At 35.9% G+C, this 23,790-nt stretch overlaps 2 pseudogenes; one reads left to right on the plus strand and one right to left on the minus strand.

The window, feature by feature from the left end:
* Positions 1 to 4,382: 4,382 nt before the first annotated feature.
* LOC112831294 (coiled-coil-helix-coiled-coil-helix domain-containing protein 2 pseudogene) lies at positions 4,383 to 5,036 on the minus strand (annotated as a pseudogene).
* A 2,456-nt stretch (positions 5,037 to 7,492) lies between these two features.
* On the plus strand, positions 7,493 to 7,612 carry LOC112834653 (5S ribosomal RNA; annotated as a pseudogene).
* Positions 7,613 to 23,790: the final 16,178 nt, after the last annotated feature.

A 23,790-nucleotide genomic window follows, 5' to 3' on the forward strand; every position in this document is an offset into this window, starting at 1 on the left:
AAAAATAGCCTGAATATCTATTGTAGTAATCATTTCAATTTTGTGGTAAGGGACAATTACAGAGTGAGGTTTATTCTTGGGTTTGCCAGTTACTTTTTTTAAGTGTATGAGGTTTATTTTTTTATTTAAATTCAATTAATTAACATATAATGTATTGTTAGTTTCAGAGGTAGAAGTCAGTGACTCATCAGTCGTTTTTATTTTAACTTGGCAAACTTATTTCTTTTAATTTTTAATTTTTTTAATTTTTTTAATTTTTTATTTTGAAGAGACAGATTTATTTTTTAAATTTTTTATTTTTTAAATTTAAATTGAATTAATTAACATAATGTATTATTGATTTCAGAGGTGGAGGTCAGTGATTCATCACTCTTATATAATACACAGCACTCATTACATCACGTACCTTCTTTAATGTCTATCACCCACTTATCCCATCCCCCTAACTGCCCTCCTCTCCAGCAACCCTGTTTGCTTCCTATTATTAAAAGACTTATGGTTTGTCTCCCTTTCTAATTTCATCTTGTTTTATTTTCTCCTCTCTTCCCCATGATCCCCTGTCTTGTTTCTTCATTTCCACATATGAGTGAGATCATATGATAATTGTCTTTCTCTGATTGACTTATTTCGCTTAGCATAATGCCCCCTAGTTTCATCCACACAGTTGCAAATGGCAAGATTTCTTTCTTTTTTGATGTCTACATAATATTCCGTTGTGTGTGTGTGTGTGTGTGTGTGTGTGTGTGTGTGTGTGTATAAAACACATCTTCTTTATCCATTCATCTGTCGATGGACAGCTGGGCTCTTTCCATAGCTTGGCTATTGCAGACATTGCTGCTATAAACAATGGGGTGCTTGTGCCCCTTCAGATCACTACATTTGTAGCATTGTAGTAAATCCCAATAGTGCAGTTGTTGGGTCTAGGGTAGCTCTATTTTCAATTTCTTTGTTTAAGATTTTATTTATTTACTTGAGAGAGGGAGTGAGTGAGTAAGAGAGAAAGAGAGATTGAGAGGGAGAGCACAATTTGGGGAGGGGCAGAGGGAGAAGCAGACTCCCCACTGAGCAGGGAGCCCAATGCAGAACTCAATCCTGGAACTTCGGGATCATGACCTGAGCAGAAAGCAGACGCTTAACCAACTGAGCCACCCAGGTGCCCCTATTTTCAACTTTTTGAGGAACCTCCATACTGTTTTCCAGAGTGGTTGTACCACTTTGCATTCCACAAAGAGTGTAAGAGGGTTCCACTTTCTCCCCACCCTCACCAACATCTGTTGTTTCCTCAGTGGTTAATTTTAGCTATTCTGACCCATGTGAGGTGGTATCTCATTGTGGATTTGATTTGTATTTCCCTGATGCCAAGTGATAAGCATCATTTTTTCATATGTCTGTTGGCCATTTCTATGTATTTTTTGGAGAAATGTCTGTTCATGTCTTCTGCCCACTTCTTGTTTGGATTATTTGTCCTTTGGGTGTTGGGTTTGATAAGTTCTTTAGAGATTTTGGATACTAGCCCTTTATCTGATAAGATATTTGCAAATATCTTCTCCCATTCTTTCGGTTGTCTTTTGGTTTTGTTGACTATTTCCTTTTTTGTGGAAAAGCTTTTCATCTTGATGAAGTCCCAATAGTTCATTTTTGCCTTTGTTTCCCTTGCCTTTGGAGAATTGTCTAGCAAGAAGTTGCTGCAACCAAGGTTGAAGAGGTGGCTGCCTGTGTTCATCTCTAGGATTTTGATGGATTCCCATCTCACATTTAGGTATTTCAACCATTTTGAGTCTATTTTTGTATATGGTGTAAGGAAATGGTCCAGTTTCATTCTTCTGTATGTGGCTGTCCAATTTTCCCAACACAATTTGTTGAAGAGAATGTCTTTTTTCCACTGGATGTTCTTTCCTGCTTTGTTGAAGATTAGCTGACCATAGAGTTGAGGGTCCATTTCTGGAGACTCTATTCTGTTCCATTAATCTATGTGTCTGTTTTTGTGCCAATACCATGCTGTCTTGATCACTACAGCTTCATAATATACCTTGAAGTCAGGCATCATAATGTCTCCAGCTTTGGTTTTCTTTTTCAACATTCCCCTGGCCATTCAGGGTCTTTTCTGGTTCCATACAAATTTTAGCATTATTTGTTCCAACTCTGTGAAAAAAGTTGATGGTATTTTGATAGGGATTACATTGAATATATAGATTGCTCTAGGTAGCATAGACATTTTAACAATATTTTTTCTTCCAATTCATGAGCATGGAAGGTTTTCCCATTTCTTTGTGTCTTCCTTAGTTTCTTTCATGACTGTTCTATAGTTTTATGAGTACAGATCCCTTGCCTCTTTGGTTAAGTTTATTCTTAGGTATCCTGTGGTTTTGGTGCAATTGTAAATGTAATCAATTCCACAATTTCTCTTTCTTCTGTCTCACTATTAGTGTATAAGTGATACAACTGATTTCTGTGCATTGATTTTATATCCTCCCAAGTTGTTGAATTGCTGTATGAGTTCTAGCAATTTTGGGGTGGAGTCTTTTCCATTTTCCACATAGAGTATTATATCATCTGCAAAGAATGAGTTTGACTACTTCTTTGCCAATTCAGATGCATTTATTTCTTTTTGTTGTCTGATTGCTGAGACTAAGACTTCCAGTAGTATGTAGAACAACAGTGGTGAGAGTGGACATCCCTGTCGTGTTCCTGACCTTAGGGGAAAAACTCACAGTTTTTCCCCTTTGAGAATGATATTCGCTGTGGGGTTTTTGTAGATGGCTTTTATGATATTGAGGTATGTTCTCTCCTGCCCTACACTGTGGAATTTTAATCAAGAAAGGATGCTGTACTTTGTCAAATCCTTTTTCTGCATCAATTGAGAGGATCATATGGTTCTCTCTCCTCTTATTAATGTGTTCTATCACATTGATTGATTTGCAAATGTTGAACCACCCTTGCATCCCGGGGATAAATCCCACTTGGTCATGGTGAATAATCCTTTTAATATACTGTTGGATCCTATTGGCTAGCATCTTTGTGAGAGTTTTGGCATCCATGTTCATCAAGAATATTGGTCTGTACTTCTTTTTGGTGGGGTCTTTGTCTGGTTTTGGGATCAAGGTAATGCTGGCCTCATAGAAAGAGTATGGAAGCTTTCCTTCCATTTCCATTTTTTGAAACAGCCTCAGAAGAATAAGTATTAATTCTTCTTTAAATGTTTGGTAGAATTGCCCTGGGAAGCCATCTGGCCCTGGACTTTTGTTTGTTGGGTGATTTTTTATTACTGCTTCAATTTCCTTGCTGGTTATGTGTCTGTTCAGGTTTTCTATTTTTTCCTGTTTCAGTTTTTGTAGTTTTTTTTTCTTTTTAAAGAATTTATTTATTTATGTATTTATTTATTTGAGAGGGAGAGAGATCATGAGCATGGGGGAAGGGTCAAGGGAGAAGCAGACTCACCACTGAGCAGGGAGCCTGATGGGGGATTAAATCCCAAGACCCTGGGATCATGTCCTGAGACAAAGACAGAAGCTTAACTGAATAAGCCACCCAGGAGCCCAGTTTTGGTAGTTTATATGTCTCTAGGAATGCATCCATTTCTTCCAGATTGCCTAATTTGTTGGCATATTGTTGCTCATAATATGTTCTTATAAGTGTTTGTATTTCCTTGGTGTTGGCTGTGATCTCTCCTTTTTCATTCATGATTTTATTAATTTGGGTCCTTTCCCTTTTCTTTTTGATAAGTCTGGCCAGGGGTTTATCAATCTTGTTAATTCTTTCAAAGAACCAGCTCCTACTTTCATTGATCAGTTCTAATGTTCTTTGGTTTCTATTCATTGATTTCTGCTCTAATCTTTATTAATTACCTTCTCCTTCTGTGTTTAGGCTTTATTTCTTGTTCATTCTCTAGCTCCTTTAGGTGTAAGGTTAGGTTGTGTATTTGAGACCTTTCTTGTTTTGTGAGAAAGGCTTGTATTGCTATATATGTCCCTCTTAGGACTGCCTTTGCTGTATCCCAAAGGTTTTGAATAGTTGTGTTTTCATTTTCATTTTTTTCATGAATTTTTTAAATTTATTTTTATTTTTTTAAAGATTTTATTTATTTATTTGACAGAGAGAGACACAGTGATAGAGGGAATACAAGCAGGGGGAGTGGGAGAAGCAGGCTTCCTGTAGAGCAGGGAGCCCAATGCAGGGCTCGATCCCAGGACCCTGGGATCATGACCTGAGATGAAGGCAGACACTTAATGACTGAGCCAACCAGGCACCACACCACGAATATTTTTTTTTGGGGGGGGAGAAAATCACTTTATTCTAATTCACAAATGAGAACATCACAAAAGGTGATTTAAGGAGGCACACAAATATCTGCCCAACCCCAAATTCAAACCATCTCAATGAACTTCTATACAGTAAGAACAACCTTTTTTATTCCAATTCTGAAGAAAGCTGTATTTAATGATGAAGGAGAAGCTTAACTGGTGGTTTTACACTTTATATATTCACCATTCACCATCAATTATATTTTTATGCTAAGTTAACTTGGTTATGATAGATGATTTTCCTTATCTTCAATTTGAACTTCTTGATTAGGCTAATCCATTTGCAAATCTGCACTGTTTCAGCACCTCGCTGAAACTTTCACAAAGCTTCAGGTCACCCTGGTTCTGGGCACACTCCAGAAACTGTTTCATCTCAGAGTGGCATGGGCCAAACTGCTGCTGCTCCTGGTATGCTGGCTGGGTTCCCTGAGGCTCCTGGTAAGTGATGTCAGGCCTTGAAGGCTCAGCATCGCCTCCTCCACTGAAGCCCCCAGTGATGGCATGACCTATCATGTGCCTGACAGCAGAGCCCACAGCCACGCCAGCTGCAGTGGTTGCCATCTGGGCCATGAGCCCTGGCTGCCGGGGCGCAGCAGCAGGTGAGCCAACAGCAGCTGGTGGAGCCACTGCTGGAGGCTGAGCTGCTGGCGCTGGTCTAGGTGCCGCTCTCATCTGAAGTGCCTGGCTGGCCGGAGGGGCCATGCGGGAGGTGCAGCTCCGACTTCCACGCAGCATGGTGACTTGCAGAGCAACTCAGGGTCTCCCCACGAATTTTTTTTAATTCTTTAATTTCCTGGTTGACCCTTTCATTCTTTAGTAAGATGCTCTTTAGCCTCCATGTATTTGAGTTCTTTCCAAATTTCCTCCTGTGATAGTGTTCAAGTTTTAAAGCACTGTGGTTTGAAAATAGGCATGGAATGATCCCAACTTATCAGTTGAAACCTGATTTGTGACCCAGTATGTGCTCTATTCTGGAGAATGTTCCATGTGCACTCAAGAAGAATGTGTATTCTGGTGCTTTAGGATGAAATGCACTGAATTTATCTGTGAAGTCCATCTGGTCCAGTGCATCATTTAAATCCATTGTTTCCTTGTTGATTGCTTAGATTATTTGTCCATTGCTGTGAGTGGGGTGTTAAATTCCCCTACTATTATTGTATTATTATCAATTTGTTTCTTTAATTCTGTTATTAATTAGACTATATAATTGGCTACTCCCATGTTAGGAGCATAAATATTTACAATTGTTAGATTTTGTTGTTGGATAAACCCTTTAATTATGATATAATGTCCTTCCTCATCTCTTATTACAGCCTTGTTTTTAAAATCTAATTTGTCTGATATAAGGATTGCTACCCCAGCTTTCTTTTGATGTCCATTAGCATGATAAGCTGTTTTCCATCCCCTCACTTTCAATCTGGAGGTGTCTTTGTGACTAAAATGTGTCTCTTACAGAAAACATATCAATGGGTCTTGCTTTTTTATACAATCTGATACCATGTGTCTTTGGATTGGGGCATTGAACCCATTTACATTCAGAGGAACTATTGAAAGATATGAATTTAGTGCCATTGTATTACCTGTAAAGTCCCTGCTTCTGTATATTGTCTCTGTTCCTTTCTGGTCTATGTTACTTTTGGGCTCTCTCTTTGCTTACAGGATCCCCTTTAATATTTCTTGCAGGACTGGTTTAGTGATGACAAATTCTTTTAGTTTATGTTTGTCTTGAGAGCTTTTTATCTCTCCTTCTCTTTTGAATGACATCCTTGCTGGATAAAGTATTTTTGGCTACATATTCTTCTTATTTAGCACCCTGAATATATCATGCCAGCCCTTTCTGGCCTGGCAGGTCTCTGTGGTTAGATCTGCTGCCAGTCTAATGTTTTTAGCCTTGTAGGTTACAAAACTCTAGTCCTGAGTTGTTTTCAAGATTTTCCCTTTGTCTCTGAGATTTGCAAGTTTCACTATTATATGTTGAGCTGTTGACCTCTCTTCATTGATTTTGAGGGGGGTTCTCTATGCTTCCTGGACTTGAATGTCTGATTCATTCCCCAGATTAGGGAAGTTCTCAGTTATAATTTGCTACAATATACCTTCTACCCCTCTCTTTCTTTCCTCTTCTACTGGGATCCCAATTATTCTAACATTGTTTTGCTTTATGGTATACTTTTCTTGCAAATTCTCCTCTCATGTTTCAGTAGTTGTTTATCTCTCTTTTTTCAGCTTCTTTATACTCCATCATTTTGTCTTCTATGTCACTAATTCTCTCTTTTGCCTCATTTATCCTAGCAGTTAGAGCCTCTTTTTTTCATTGCATCTTACTAATAGCCTTTTTCATTTCGATTTGATTAGATTTTAGTCTTTTATTTCTACAGTGCAGGATTCTCTAGTGTCTTTTATGCTTTTTTCAAGCCCAGCTAGTATCTTTATAATCATTATTTTTAACTTTAATTCTGACATCTTATATCCATACTGATTAGGTCCTTGGCAGTCAGTACTGCCTCTTGTTCTCTTTTTTGAGGTGAGTTTCTCCATCTTGTCATTCTTGCAGGAAGTGGACACTTTTCTATTTGTAGAGTTGCAGCTATTCTTTTCTTAGATCTCTGGTTGAGTTTGCAGGTGTTCAGAATGATTTGACCGCTATCTAGATGAATTCCTGGGACCAGATGAAATTAAGGTCTCCTACTCCTCTGCCATTTTGGACTATCTTTGGGTAGTCTATGTATTTTAAGAATTTTCATTTAAGGCTATATTGACTTTCAACTTTATGGCTGGAACTTTGAAAAAGTGCCAATAAGTCATGACTCAGATGATATTGGGCAAGATCCTTAGAAGCAGAATGATCAAGACTTACATGCATTTAGAGACCTGTAAAGTATGAATGAATGTTACCTGCCTCTTCAATTCTGTTTGTATTAAATTTACACTCATTCTGCCTAAAATCATTCTGCCAAAATTAAGAGTTGTGTTTGATATAATTCCTAAGTTATTAGTGTTTAAGATATCATACCATTTTTAGGAAATATGTAAACATTATATGCTGATCCATAAACTAAGCATAATTGTAAGAACTGTCCCAATACATTTAATAACTGTTATATCAAAGTGTTTCAGGTTTTTTTCTACAAATTCTTTCACCATGACATTGATCTTTATCTCAATACATTCATATAATAATTAGAGACAGTTTGGTCTATGGCCATACCACCCTGAATGCGCCCGATCTCGTCTGATCTCGGAAGCTAAGCAGGGTCGGGCCTGGTTAGTACTTGGATGGGAGACCACCTGGGAATAATTAGAGACAGTTTACATTTGTAAATTAAAAGTTAGCTATACATTACATATTCTAAGTTAGCAGGCCAAAGAGACTATTTTTTTCCTAATTGACAATGAAACAATGATTAGCATGCTTCAGTACTTGTCTAACTCTTTTATATTCCTTAATTATTCAGGATTAATTCTGTGAAAATACAGAGAATGCTTATGATGATGAGTTTTTAAGATATACAACTGTTCTAGGAGATAAGAAATGTTCATGAATTTATCATGTATTGAAATACAGTATAAAAATCTGAATGCTAGAAATGTCTCCTAGCTTTTTAAAATGTAATTACTAAATATTGGTGGAGAAGTACTTTAACATTTGCCCATTAAAACCCAATTATAATTTTCTGAACCACAAAGATTTATTAACCTTGTGCAAAGTTATATACAAATTATTCAAATGATTTTTATCTGTGAAATACTTTATATATATTACCTATTTCACATGCATTGCTTCATCTGGTACTCTCAACAATCCTGGGAGATTGGTAGAGCAGTTAGTAAATCCATTATAAAAAAAGAGAAGATATGCCCATCCTTGGAAGCACAGCAGAAGAAATGCCACCTATATGCCAGATACAGTACTAGATACTGAGGATATAATTAACAAGTTGCATAATTGGGAAGCTAATGCTCTGAGAATGCATTTCAACAAGTACTAAGAATGACTGTGGTGAGTACTGTGATGGGGGAATCAAGGATGCTACAGAACCTAATTGAAGTGCAACCTAACAGTCTTAGAAGAGTCAGGGAAGTGAAAAATAAATATCTGACAGGTGCAAAATGGGGATGTTCCTTACAAGACATGCTCAATGTTTTATACTTTATTGGGAAAGCTATAGGAGCAGTGGGAGAAAAAAAGTGTTAGAAACATAGGTCTGGGATAGACTGAAAGAATTTTTCTTAAATTATACTAGCATTTATTAACAATTTAATATTGGTCAGGAATTGTGGTGAATGTATTTCTGCAATTTATTTTATTTAATCCTCACATCAATGTTAGTTAGTTAATAGTTACTTATTAATGGTACTGACATTGGTATTAGTGTTGATATTATTATTATTACTAGGAGGAGTAGTAGCAAAGGTAGTGTTTGACCTAAATGTCTAAATAGTTGGATCACTTAAATATGTTAAAACAGATCATTTAACAGCAAACATGGTAAAATTCCATTTTATATAAAATTGTACAGAAAATGTCAGATAGGATCTGAAAGACAAACATCCAGGTGCTAATAGTCATTGTTTCTGGATTAGAGAGATTGTGAGCAATCTCTGAGGTCATAATTTACTTGTGTGTATACATGTATATATGTATACATGCAATAAACATGTACTGTTTTGTAATAAGAAAATATAATATGTAATAAAGGAAGAAGGGTGGGTTGGTTATCATGATAACAACACATCTGAATTATCTATCCAAAATTACCAACTATCCACTGAAATGTGGAGAAAAATCATTGCTCATTACTTCAAATTCTGCCCAAACTGCTGCAGGAAATATTTCAGATAATTTTACCTCATTACACTTTCATTTAACCAATATGCCCCTAATCTCAATCCCATTTCCAATTATACTATATAGTTACATCATTGGTGGTCCTGATGTGTGTGTGTGTGTGTGTGTCTGTGTGTGTGTGTGCATGTGTGTTGTTTTGTTCCTTTGCAATAGGAGCATAAGAATAGAAATTAAGAGCCAAAGTCTGAAATCAAACTACCTGGACTCAGCTCATAATACTATCTATTTAACTGAGTTAATACATGGAAATCCTTAGAAGACTTTGGTGCACTGTATGTGTTATATAAATTTTAACTATCCTTATATACAAGTTTGGGGTCATCATTTTTTATAAAAATGGTATTATAATAAGCAAAACTGGTTGGAAGGAGTATCTTGTTTTCTGATAAGTGAGATATAATACTGCATTTTATTATATCTTAAATGCCTTTGACTGTAAGATGCATTATTATTTTATGTATGTACCACTAAGAAAAAAGTACTACTGGTTAAACACGACACAATGTTTTCTTTTTTGGAGGTTCCTCAAAAAGTTGAAAATAGAGCTACCCTATGACCCAGCAATTGCACTACTGGGTATTTACCCCAAAGATACAAATGTAGGAATCCGAAGGGATACGTGCCCCAATGTTTATAGCAGCAATGTCAACACAACGTTTTCTTATCACTTAAAATTTTTATTGAAAGAGTTTTTTTATATATGTTTACACAGAAAATTTCATGATATATTATTCTAGTGTGTATATTTTTTAAAAAACTATGAGAGAACTAAATTGGTTACGGTAGTCCTAAAAGAAAACTTCCGCACATTTAGTCTAATTCTTCTGTACATTTTCAAGTCAGACACATCATTGCCCGTGTTTTTGCACACAATACTATTTTCTGTGTCATCAAGAACATCAGTAGTGGGGCATTTTAAAAAAGATTGCTCCACTCTGGTCACCAGGAATTTCTATGAAGCCACTGACACTTATTCTGCAATTTTTGGTGCTGGAGTTCTCTTGGTTATATCAGAACGTGTCAATACAAAGTTTAAAAAAAAAATCAGGACTCATCTTTCTGCAATGATTTTGTTGGGTGAAACACTGAAGGTTTGTAGTTGTCCAATCATGCCTTCAGGAGCAATCATATTCAGGCATGTGTAGCAGAGGTAACTAAAGCATGACTATTACCTAGCATAAAGTGACTATAGAATGTCATCAATACTAAGGCACATTCCAATTTAAAAAATGAAAAACTTAAAGAAAGAACGTCTTTTTGAACTAATAGAATATGGTGACTCATTACTTTGATTTTCTTTAAAAATATCATTCACTGTCAGGGAACTTAGCATGTTACATTTTAGGGTGAGGGTTTATTCTTCTACAATTTGCTTTTTTACATCCTTTTTCATTTTTTCTATTAAGACATTTTCCTTTTCTTGTCATTTTGTAATAGTTCTTATATATAATATATATTAACTCTGTCATCTTAAGAATTTTCCCAAATCTACAGTGAGCCCATTGACTCATTGGATCTTTTCCCATACCAAATATTATCATTTTATATAATCAAATGAGTTTACATTTTTTTTTATAACTTCGGGTTCTCCAGCCTTACCAATGTCTCTTCTGTTCCTAAACTGGAAGTGTAGTCAGTTTATTTTTCTTCTAGAACTTTTATTTTTATTTGTTTACACATAGTATTTAACCCATCTGTTTTTCTGGTGTGTTTCTTAAAAATATGATGTGAGATAGGAGTCTAACTTAATTTTCTTCCATATGAATACATCATGTATGACATATTTCATCTTTTCCCACTGAATTTGAAAAGCCATCTTTGTTGTACATCAACTTCTCATATATGCTGAGATCTATTACTTGGTACATTTTAGTCTTCAATTTATCTAGAATTTAGTCTTGTGTAAATGGTTATCCAGTTGTTTAGAGTTGTTTATTGAATTGTCATGCCTTCTCCACTGGTTTGAAATGCGCTATATATGTTCCATTCATATTTTAATTTTGGCTCCAGCATTACCCCATTTCAATTTCTGCAGTTCTATAATGTTTTTATATCTGATAGATATGTCATCTCCCCCATTTTTTTACTCTTCTTTGTCAGAATTTAATTGGATATATTTTCATGTTTATTCTTTTAGATGAACTCTAAGATGTTCTGGTCACATCATAATCTCTCTCCTCACACACATAGATACTAAATAAATAATAGATAAATACTGTGATGTGGTTTTTGATTGAGAGCATGTTGCATGTATAGCTAGATCTCTCCATAAAGATACACTTCCTTTAATGTGTTGCATTTATTGAAGTTTTTTATGTCTTTGGTCAAGTTTTGTAGTTATCTTAATTTGGTCATGCACATTTTTGTTAATTCTATAATTTTATGTTTTGTGTTAGTATTGTGAAGATTTTTCATTTTATTATCAAATGGATTGTTGAAATATAAACAATATATTGATTTTAGTATATTAATATTATGGTTTGAGACTTGGTTCTCTACGGCTTTACAGAGAATAACACCATCTACAAAAAATGAAATTTTCCTATTTTTATTTATATTTGATTTATACATTTAAATTTTATGAACTTTTTGATAAACATGTCCATATTATGTTAAATAATAGAGATAATAGTAAATAATTCTATTTTTTCTGAATTTTCATGGGATGCTTCTGGTATTTCTTCATTAAGTTTGATGCTGGCTTTGAACTTGTATCATTTATCATGGAAAGAAATTATTTATTCGATTTTATCAGGAATCTTCTTTAGGAATTTCTGTCGATTTCCACTCCCACCAAAAGATATTGAAGCATCTATTCAAATATTTTCCTCCTTTGACCTGTTTTTATAACTTATTATCATTTTCTTAATATTGAACCATCTATGCATTAATAGTATAACATTTATTTAATTATCAAATATTATTCTTTGAATATATTACTGAATTTAATTTGTTTGACATTTAGAATTTTTGCACCAATACTTATAATTGGTGTTGAATAGTTTTTTTCTATTTTTGTACTGTCAAATTTTAACAAGAGATTTATACTAGCTTTGTAAAATTCTCTGGGACGGGTCATTTCTTTCTCTATAATCTGTTACTTGGATGTTTGAAATAACTTACAATGCAATTGTCTTGTTAGATGGTTTTATTAAAAGGCATTTTCTGTGACAAGTCTCAGTAATAATCAGGTTTTCTACCTCTACTTGGGTTGATTTTAATAGTATTGCCCCAAATACTCATTTGTCATATTGAAATTTTTAAATTGTGTTTGATAATTGCTAATCTTGCTAAATCTTTTTTATTAAGTTTTTTAATATTAATTCCAGTATAGTTAACATACAGTGTTATATTAGTTTCAGGTACAATAGAGTAATTCAACAATTCTATTCATTACACAGTGCTCATGATGGTAAGTGTACTCTTTAAGCTCCATCACTTATTCCACCCATTCCCCAACCACCTCCTCTCTGATAACCATCAGTTTGTTCTCTATAGTTAGGAGTCTATTTCTTCATTTGTCTCTCTCTTTTTTTTTCTTTGCTCATTTCTTTTGTCTCTTAAATTCCACATATGGGTGAAATCATATGGTGTTTCCACATATGGGTGTAATCGAATGGTGTTTGTCTTTCTTTGACTGACTTATTTTGCCTAGCATTATACTCTCTAGTTGCATCCATGTCAGTGCACATGGCAAGATTTCATTTTTTTTTATGGCTGAGTAATATTCTGTTATATATATATATACTACCTCTTCTGTATCCATTCATCTATCAATGGACACTTGGGCTGCTTCCATAATTTGGTTATTGCAAAAAATTCTGCAATATCATAAGGGTGCATGTATCCATTTGAATTAATGTTTTTGTATTTTTGGGGTAAATATCCGGTAGTGCAATTACCAGATAATAAGATAGTTCTTTTTTAACTTTTTGAGGAACCTACATAATGTCTTCCACAGTGGCTGCCTCAGTTTGCATTCCCACCAACAGTGCAGAAGGATTCCTTTTTCTCCACATATTCGTCAACACTTGTTTCTTGTGTTTTTTATTTTAGCCATTCTGACATGTGTGAGGTGATATCTCATACTTTTGATTTGCACTTCCCTGATGATAAGTGATGATGAGAATTTTTTCATCAGTCTGTTGGCCATCTGGATGTCTTCTTTGGAGAAATACTTATTCATGTCTTCTACCAATTGTTTAATTGGATTATTTGTTTGGAGTGTTGAGTTTTCTAAGTCCTTATATATTCTGTGTAGTAACCCTTTATTAGATATTTTATTTGCAAATATGTTCTTCCATGCAGTAGGTTGCCTTTTAGTTTTGTTGATTGTTTCTTTCTGTGTAGAAAATTTTATTTTGATCAAGTCCCAATAGTTTATTTTTGTTTTTATTTCCCTTGCCTCAGGAGACATATCTAAAAAAAAGTTGCTACAGACGATGTTGAAGATGTTACTGCATATGTTCTCTTCTAGGATTTTTATGGTTTCAGGTCTCACGTTTTGGTCTTTAATCCATTTTGAATTTATATTTTGTGTACAGTGTAAGAAAGAAGTCCATTTATTTCTTTTGCTGTCAGTTTTCCCAACACCATTTGTTAAAGAGACTGTCTTTTCCGCATTGAATATTCTTTCCTAGTTTGTTGAAGATTAACTGAACAAATAGTTATGGGATTTTTCTGGGTTTTCTATTCTGCTCTATTCATGTGTTTATTTTTGTGCCATTACCATACTGCTTAGATTACTACAAATTTGCAGTATAACTTGAAGTCCAAAATTGTGATACCTCCAGCTTTGCTTTTCTCTTCCAAGATTGCTTTGACTATTCAGGGTCTTTTGTGGTTCCATACAAATTTTAGAATTGGTTGTTCTAGCTCTGTGAAAAATGTGGTTGGTATTTTGATAGGGATTGCATTAAATGTGTAGATTGCTTTGGGTAATTGTACTTTAACAATATTGGTTCTTCCAGTCCATGAGTATGGACTGTCTTCCCATTTCTTTGTGTCATCTTCAGTTTTCTTTCACCAGTGTCTTACAGTTTTCAGAGTAAAGGTCTTTCACCTGTTTGGTTAGGTTTAGTCCTACATATCTTATTATTTGTGGTGCAATTGTAAAAGGGATTGTTTACTTAATTCCTCTTTCTGCTGTTTCATTGTTGGTGTATAGTAATACAACAGATTTCTGTACATTGATTTTGCATCCTGCAAATTTACTGAATTTGTGTATCTGTTCTAGCAGTTTTTGATTGAGTGTTTCTGGTTCTCTAAAAATAATATCATGTCATTTGCCAATAATGAAAGGTTTGCTTCTTCCTTACCAACTTGATGCATTTTATTCTTTTTTGTTGTCTGATTGCTGTGGCTAGGACTTCCAGTACTATCTCAAAAAGAAGTGGTGAGAGTGGACATTCTTGTCTTGTTCCTGACTTTAGGGGGAAAGCTCTCAGTTTTTCACCATTGAGGATGATGTTAGCTGTGGGTTTTCCATATATGGCCTTCATAATATTGAGTTATATTCCCTCTAAATAGACATTGTTGACAGTTTTAATCATTAATGGATGTTATACTTTGTCAAATGCCTTTTCTGTATCTGAAATGATCATATGATCATTTGATCATTTGATCAAATGCAAAACTGAATGTTTTGCAAATATTGAATCACTCTTTCATCCCAGAAATAAATCCTGCTTGATCGTGGTGAATGATTTTTTAAAATATGTTGCTGAATTTGGTTGACTAATATTTGATTGAGGATTTTTGCATCTGTGTTCATCTGGGAAAATGGCCTATAGTTCTATTTTTAACGGTGTCTTTATCAGCTTTTGGTATCAAGGTAATACTGGCCTTATAAAATGAATTTGGATGTTTTCCTTCCTTTTAGATTTTTTAGAATAGTTTGAGATGAATAGGTATTAACTCTTCTTTAAGTGCTTGGTAGAATTCACCTGTGAAGTCATCTCTTCCTTGAATTTTGTTTTTGGGAGTTTTTTGATTACTGATTCAACTGCTTTCTTGCTTACCAGTCTGCTAAATTTTTTATTTCTTCCTGTTTCAGTTTTGGTAGTTTATATGTTTCTAGAATTTATCCATTTCTTCTATGTTATCCAATTTGTTGGCATAATTTTTCATAATATCCTCTTATAATTGTATTTGTGTGGTTTTGGTTGTGATTTCTTCTCTCTTATTTGTGGTTTTATTTATTTGATCCTTTTGCTTTTTTTTTCTTGATAAGTATGCTAGAGGTTATTCAATTTTATTGATTTTTTAAAGAACAAACTCCTGGTTTCATTGATCTGTTCTATTGTTGTTGTTGTTGTTGTTTTAGTTTCTATAACATTTATTTGTGCTCTAATGTTTATTATTTCCTTCCTTCTACTGGATTTAGGCTTCATTTCTTGTTCTCTTTCTAGCTCCTTTAGGTATAGGTTTAGGTTGTTTATTTGCGATTTTTCTTGGTTCTTCAGATAGGCCTGTATTGCTATAAGCTTTTCTATTATAACTGATTTTCTGTATCCCAGAGGTTTTGGACCATTATGTTTTCATTTTCATTTGTTTCCATGTACTTTTTTATTTCTTCTTTTATTTCCTGGTTGACCCACTCATTGTTTAGTAGCATGTTATTTAACCTCCACGTATTTGTGGTCTTTCTAGATTTTTTCTTGTGATTGACTTCTAGAATCATAGTGTTGTGGTCAGAAAAGATGCATGGTATGACTTTGATCTTCTTGAATTTGTTAGGGCTGGTTTTGTGGCCTATTATGGTATCTATTCTGGAGAATGTTCCACGTTTACTTGAAGAGATTGTGTATAGAATAGAATGTTGTGACTATATTTGTTAAATCCATCTGGTCCAGCCATTGTTTCATTGTTGATTTTCTATTTAGGTAATCTGTCCATTGATGTATGTCAGGTGTCCCCTACTATTATTGTATTATTATTAATTAGTTCCTTTATTTTTGTTATTAATTGTTTTATGTATTTGGGTGTTCCTATGTTAGGTGCATAAATATTTGCAATTTTTATATCTTCTTGTTGGATTGCCCCCTTATTATTATATAATGTCCTTCTTTGTCTCTTATTACAGTCTTTGTTTTAAAGCTTATTTTGTCCAATATAAGTATTGATACCCTAGCTTTTTTCTGAAATCCATTTGGCTGATAAATATTTCTCCATCCCCTCACTTTCAATCTGCAAGTGTCTTTAGGTCTAAAATGAGTGTCATGTAAGCAGAAAATAGATGGGTCATTTTTTTTATCCATTCTGACACCCTATGTCTTTTGATTGTAGTATTTAGTCCATTTACATTCAAAGTAATTATTGGTAGATATGTATTTATTTTCATTTCATCATTTGTTTTATGGTTGTTTCTGAAAGATTTTCTCTAATCATTTCTTGTCTTTCTCTCTTTCATGTTTCCTTTATTCTCTCCATGATATATTTGTATTTCTTTCTCTTTATTCTTTGTATATATAATATATAATATATATAATATATATATATATTAGTGGTTTTTGAGATGTGGTTACCATTAGGTTTCTATATAACCTCTTCTGCATATAGCAGTCTATATTAAGTTGCTGGTCATTTAAGTTTTATCCCATTCTTTACTCCTCTCCTCCCCATGTTTTAGGTATATTTATTATATTTTAAATTCTTTTATTTTGTGACTACTTTGACTGATTCTACAAAAATATTCATTTCTACTGTTTTTGTCTTTCCTACCTTTATACTGTGACTTTTTGTTTCTCCTTTTCATTCAAAGAGTCCCCTTTAATATTTCTTGTGGGACTGCTTTAGTGATCATGAACTCCTTTAGTTTTTGTCTGGGAAACTCTCCCTTTATTCTTAATGATAGTCTTGCTGTATAGAGTATTCTTGGCTGCAGATTTTTCCCATTCTACACTTTGATTATATCATTCTACTCACTTCTGACTTGCAAAGTTTCTGTTGAAAATTTCCAGCTAGGCTTCTGGGTTTCCCCTTGTAAGTTTGTAACTTCTTTTGTCCTGCTGCTTTTCAAATTTTTTCTTTGTCACTATATTTGAAAATTTACATTATGTCTTGGTGTCAGTCTGCTTTTGTTGATTTTGATGGGGGTTCTCTGTGCTTCCTGGATCTGGATGTCTGTTTCCTTCCCCAGATTATGGAAGTTTTCAGCTATTATTTCTTTTTTTTTTAGATTTTATTTATTTATTTGAGAGAGAGAGAGAGTGAGAGACAGAGAGCACGAGAGGGAAGAGGGTCAGAGGGAGAAGCAGACTCCCTGCTGAGCAGGGAGCCCAATGTGGGACTTGATCCCTGGACTCCAAGATCATGACCTGAGCCGAAGGCAGTCGCTTAACCAACTGAGCCACTCAGGCGTCCCAAACTATTATTTCTTCAAATAAATTTTCTGCCCCTTTTTCTCTCTGTTGTCCTTCTGGGACTCTTACATGAATGTTATTACATTTGATGTAGGCACTGAGTTCCCTAAGTCTATTCTCATTTTGAATGTCTTTTTTTTTCTCTTTTGTTCAGCTTGATTACTTTCCATTACTCTGTGTTCTAGGTCACTAATTCATTCCTCTGTTTCTTCCATCCTGCTGTTCATTCCATCAGGTATATTTCTTATTTCATTTATTGAACCTTTTATGTCTGCTATGTTACTCCTTATCTCTTTGTTAAGGATCTCATTCATGTCTTTCACTCTTTTCTCAAGTCCAGTGAGTATTGTTAGGATCATTGCTTTAAATTATCTATCAAGCATGTAACTTATATCTGTTTCTCTTAGATGTCTGGACGTGGCCTTGTCCTGTTCTTTCATTTGGGATAAATTTCTCCATCTCTTCATTTTGTCTGCCTCTCTGTGTCTGTTTCTGTGTGTTAAGAAAGTTAACTATGTCTTCTGTTATAGAAAGTGGTGACTTTACAAAAAGACATCCTGGGATGCCATGAAGTGCAGTGTCCCCTGCTCACCAGAAACTGGCACTTTAGGGGAGTATCTTTTGTTTGTTGCTTATGCCCTGTTGCTGTGTCTGAGTCACTTTTCTTTTGAGTGCAGCTATCTGTACTGACTCTGTGCCTGTTGTGGGGTATGCTTTTTCTCTGGTATTAGTTGGACCAATGCAGGCCAGCTCTGAGGGAGTGTGCCTGCCAGAAGACTTAGGAGCAGGATCTCAGTATTAGTAAAATTTGTGTTGGGCCACTAGTCCTATGTTGGACCCCTCAAAGCACTGCAGCAGCAGGGGGCGACAAGCTGGGGCAAGGCATAGCACAAGGCTGGGCACAACACATAACAATAGCTGGGTGCTACTGGGCCCAGCATGTGAAGGTGGCCATGAATGCATGGCTGGGTGCTATGCTGCACTGCAGGAGGGCAGGGTGTGCAGTGGCAGCTGTGCACTTGGCAGTTGAACAGGGCATGGATGCAGCATTAACAAAATTTGCCCTGAGACCTGGGCTGAGGCTACAAGTGTTTGTGCATCCCCACCTCCTGCAGATATCTTTGTGTTTACACTGGAGGCAGGGGAGAAAAATGGTCCCTGCCTGTTCCCTCATTTTTGGAGAAGTCCCCCCAACATGATCTGAAATCAGTATGAAGAGATCTGTCTGCCATTTTCCTCAGCATTGTGTCAACCGCCATTTTTACGTTGCCTCTCCACGCAGGCTGTGTCTCTTTAAGGACTGCAACCTAGTGAATAACTCACCCTCCCACTCACTCAGTGGTGAGTCAGCTGAGTTTTAAAGCTCCAGGGTCCAAGTCCCACTGGTTTTATGAACTCTTGGAATTCAGTCCTCTGGTTTTTAAAGCTAAATGTTATGGGGATTAGTCTTCGCTGTGTGAGCTCCCTGGTCTGAGATCCCGTTTCTCTGCTGTCTCCACCTGCACAGCTTCCTTTCTTCTTCAGGCATCCTCCCTCTGCCTTTCTGAACTTCTTAACATTTAAGATGCAGCTTCTTCTCTATATTTAGTTTGGAGTTTGTTCTGCTGCTTCTTTGGATTGCTCTCCAGTTTATTGACTTGCGTGTGGATGATATCTAGTTGTAAATGTGGTATGGGGTGAGCTCAGAGTGCTCATACTCTGCTGTCTTCCCAAGCTTTCCCCCAGATTGTACACTTTAAGTAAGTGAATTGTATTATATCTGAATTACATCTCAATAAACTGTCACCAAAAAATAATGAAAGAAAATATTCATTTCTTCTCATTATTTTCTACTTTCTTTTTTATCTTTTTTTTTTAGAGAGAGAATGAGAGAAAGAGCATGCACATGTGCATGAGCAGGGCTAGGGGTAGAGGAAGATGGAGAGAATCTTAAGCAGAATCCATACCCAGAGTGGAGTGGAGCCCAACATGGGGATGGGTCTCACAACCCTGAGATCATGATCTGAGCAGAAATCAAGAGATGCTTAACAAAATAAAACACCCAGGAACCCCTCTACTTTCTTCATACTATGATAAAGGAACAAATATCCCTGATCCTTAAAAACAAAATGAAATGAAAAAAGAAGTCACTTCTGCCAATGGTATAAGGGCCCTTATGAGAGCAGAAATACAAACCAGGCTATTTCCAGCTTTCTATGTGATAATAGATAAACTGACAATACACATATCGGATTTGATTGCCTTGTATTTTTACACTTTGCTGCCCATCTTCCAGCTGAAATAATCTGACACCTTTACTAATAGACTTGACAAGTAATTCACTCTTAGGACAAAAAAATCCTCTTTATTTGAAAAAGGCAGGGGTGGTGGTCATGGGAGTCAATGGACAAAAGGAAAGAAAGCCACCTGGCTTTGTCTTTATTCTTGGCAAATACATATTAGCCAGATGAGGTTCTTCCTATCCTTGTATAGGTTTCAAAGGTAGCAGACATGTAAAATGCGATTTCAAAAATAAAACAATAGACTTCAAAGAAATTCCAGACTGGCTGCTTTAGACCATGGTTAAAGAATTACTAAAAGTACAGGTGTAGTAAGCAGCTTCTAAAATGGCCTCCAGTGATCTCCACCTTTTAGTATTCACACCTACTGTAGTTCCATCTCCTTAGGTGTGGGCTGGACTTAATAACTTTCTTTCAACAAATAAATTGTGCCAGAAATGATGGGCTGCCACTTCTAAGATTAGGTTACAAAAAGACTGTTGCTTCCTCTTGGAATCCTTCTTTTACTTTATTGCTGCAAGGGAAGCTAGCTGTCATGTTACGAGTTGAACTATGGAGAAGCTCACATGACAAAGACCTGAAACCTGTCAACATCCATGTGAGTGGTCTTGGAAATGGGCCCTCTCCCAACAAACCTTGAGATGATGGCAGCCCAAACAGATACTTTGATGACAGCCTTGTGAGAGACACTGAACCAGAGATACTCAAGTAAACTGCACACAGATGTTTGACCCATAGAACTAAGATAATATGTTTTTTTCAATTGTAAGACTCCGAAGTTTGGGGTTCTTTGTTAAGCAGCAATAGAGAACTCATTTAGCATGAAAATAATACCTTCCTCTCAATGAGTTACAACAAAACTATTAGGATCCCTTACTTTTAAAGTTGAGCCAACACAAAAGAGAGAAAAAAGGGTACTAGCTTAAAGATTTTGGGGATGTGTTGTTACTTTCTGAACAACTGTAATTCTTCAGAAATCAAAAAAGAGAGAAGACTCAGTCCTTATTCCTCTCTTCGAAATTTGGAGGTGATCACCAGGTAATCACGAGTTCTTTATTGACTGAAGAGTGAATGAAATATCTAATACAAACTAATAATACTAATAATCTTAATTTCCTCACATTTTCCAGGACTAGTCACATTTTAGGGAATGCTGTGTAAAATACCAGGATTTTACTATGCTAATCTCCACCTCTTTCAACAGAAGCAATACAGAGCTAAGCCACAGCTTCCTTGTTCTTGTTATGACAACTCTTAATTTTTAATACTTCATATTGTGTAAAGCCATTTATGCAATGTTGTATAATGTGCTTAAAGTTAAGCACTTTGGGACAGCATGTACACAAATCCTACCCTTCTATAAAAGAGTATGTGAACCCATATTTACATAGATGTTAAAATTTTACTGCATTTTAAAAACTAGGGGGAAAAAGCCATCTGATATGGTAAAAAAAAAAAAGACCAAATTTTTAAGTATTTTTTAAAATACATGTTTTCTACCTTTAGGAACATCATTAAGAAAGTAAGATAAAAATAATAGTATATAGCATGTAAAATAATCATGACAAATTGATTAAATCAACAACATTACATAATACTGCATTAAAATATTGGAACATTCAGTCTCAGACCAAAAACTGATTTTTTCATGTGTTTTAAAATTTTTTATGATGATTAGATAAACTACTGAATTCTGATTTCCCTTAATCTTTAGTTGGACCTTAAAGCTGTAAGTGGAAGAAATTTTGAACTTTTTCCTCAGTAAAAAATTATGCTGAGTCCAAATTATTATAATATTTAAATTATGTGACATTTTATTAGCAGATATGCTCTGAAAGTTCTCACACACAAAATGATTTTGTTAAGTTTCATCTACTTTCCTTTTTTCTTTAATATCCATCAGCCTATGAAAAAGAGGAAAATGAGTGGTAGCACCTACATTAACACAGAGACTTTAAATTTGAGTAACAGCAAATGACCAGGTATAGTACATAGCCGGCTTACTGTGCATGGTTTGGCATACTTAACAGAAGAGTGACAAATGTTGAACAAGATGTTTCACTCTATCTAGAGTTTTAGAACAGATGGTAATACATTATAACTTAGTGACATATCCAGATATATAAACTATATAGTTTACTATGTGCATCAGAACACTTTACACAATCCTTTACAAACCCAACCCTGTTGGGAGCAGAATCGTGACCTTTATCATTTAGTTTTACACGAGTACAGTGCTCTTAGATCGATTTCAGAATTACTGTTCGATGCTCTCCCTTAATTTGACATGCACTCAAATTAAGGGAGTGATTTTTCCATTATTAAGAATTATATATAATGGAGAGCTAAGATGGTGGCATAGTAGGAGGACCTTAGTCTTGCCTCATCCCTTGAACACAGCTAGATAACTATCAAATCATTCTGAATACCCAAGAAATTGATCTGAACAAACTACACAACTAGAAGGAGAGAATAGGACACATGGAGAAAGATAGAAAGTATGTACATGTGGTTTGGGGGAAGAAAGGGGTCACAGGAGCTGCAGAGGTGATGGGGGCCTGGTTTTGGAGAAAAGAGAGAGAGGAGTGCACAGGGGATTGCACAAGGAGAACACTTCCCCAAAGCCATTGGTGGGGAAAATGAGAGGGGATGATTTTCATGAGTGTTTTCAACCAGCAGCACTCAAACACTGGAGTTTCAGAGGTCTGTGGCATAGCTGGGATAGAACCATGATGGTACTGCCCTACTTCTAGAAAGAAGGCAGGCAAGTAACCCAGGGGCAGATGGCATGATCTGAGGATCACCTAAGACAAACAGGGTGAGACTGTTTGCTCTTCTTCAAACACATCTTTGAAAGGTGATATTGCCTCTCCTGGGACAAAAGAGCTGTCCGGTGCCATTTCTCTCACCCCCATCCATCAGCATAGCCTCAAAGACACACACTGAGGGGGGATAACCTGGACACTGGCTGTTTAGTCTGTTTGCCCCAAATCCCATGCCCCTGCCCTCTGAAGGCCCTGCCCTTCCAAGTCAAACCTACATCAATCCCAATGCATTAAGACCCACCCCCCAAAAACCAGCGCAGTTCCCCATCACACCAGGTCCCTAACATTTTGAGTTTTAAAAGTCAGCAGGCTTGGCTGAGATAGAACCCAAAGTGCACTGTACTGCTCCAGGCAGGCACACAAACCAGAGACAGACCATGTGAAAACAGTGATCTGAAAAATGCCTAGGACACACAAGAGTAAATTAATTGCTCTTCTAGAAAGTCTTCCTTGATAGCAGCAAGAACCAAGTGCACTCTCTGAGGACAAATGAGTTTGTTAGCACCATTTCCCTCAACCACTCCTCAGCACAAACGAACTTCAGTAAAGAGAACAGCACCAACACTCCCTGACTAACCTGCTTACACCAAGTCCTGCCTCCCCCTCACCTGTACTTTGCTGGTACTACTTTTCTCAGGCAAGTATGCCTAAGGGCCAGTGCATGGGCCCTCTCTCCAGAAGACCAACACAAAATCATGCACACACCATGTCTACTGACCACAGAGTTCTACAAAGCTTCAGTTATAGTAGAAATAGCATCAGGTCTCATTTAACAAGCAGACCACAGCACACCTACTTAAAACTGACTATGGCGAAGTCCAAACACTTCACACTGTAGGAAAAGAGAACCTCTGTAGATGATTGAACTGAGGGATAGAACAGTGAAAGCACAGCATCAAAGGGCACATAGCACACACTAGAGACACTTTCTGAAGCACCAGGCCCTGGACACTAAATGACGTCTTCATCAAGCCATTACTCTCAGGAGAGGGAAACATGACAGGATTTTCTGAAACACAGAAGAAGACAGAGACCTACACAAAATGACAAGACAGAGGAATTCATCCCAAAAGAAAGAACAAGAAAAGGTCATGACAAGGGATCTAATTGAAACAGATATAAGTGATATGCCTGAAGCAGAATTTAAAGCAACAGTCATAAGGATACTTGCCAGGC

The sequence above is a fragment of the Callorhinus ursinus genome, unplaced genomic scaffold (genome assembly GCF_003265705.2).
Source record: "Callorhinus ursinus isolate GAN/ISIS: 27379988/994484 unplaced genomic scaffold, GSC_fseal_2.0 scaffold67, whole genome shotgun sequence".
In the NCBI taxonomy this organism is placed as follows: domain Eukaryota; kingdom Metazoa; phylum Chordata; class Mammalia; order Carnivora; family Otariidae; genus Callorhinus; species Callorhinus ursinus.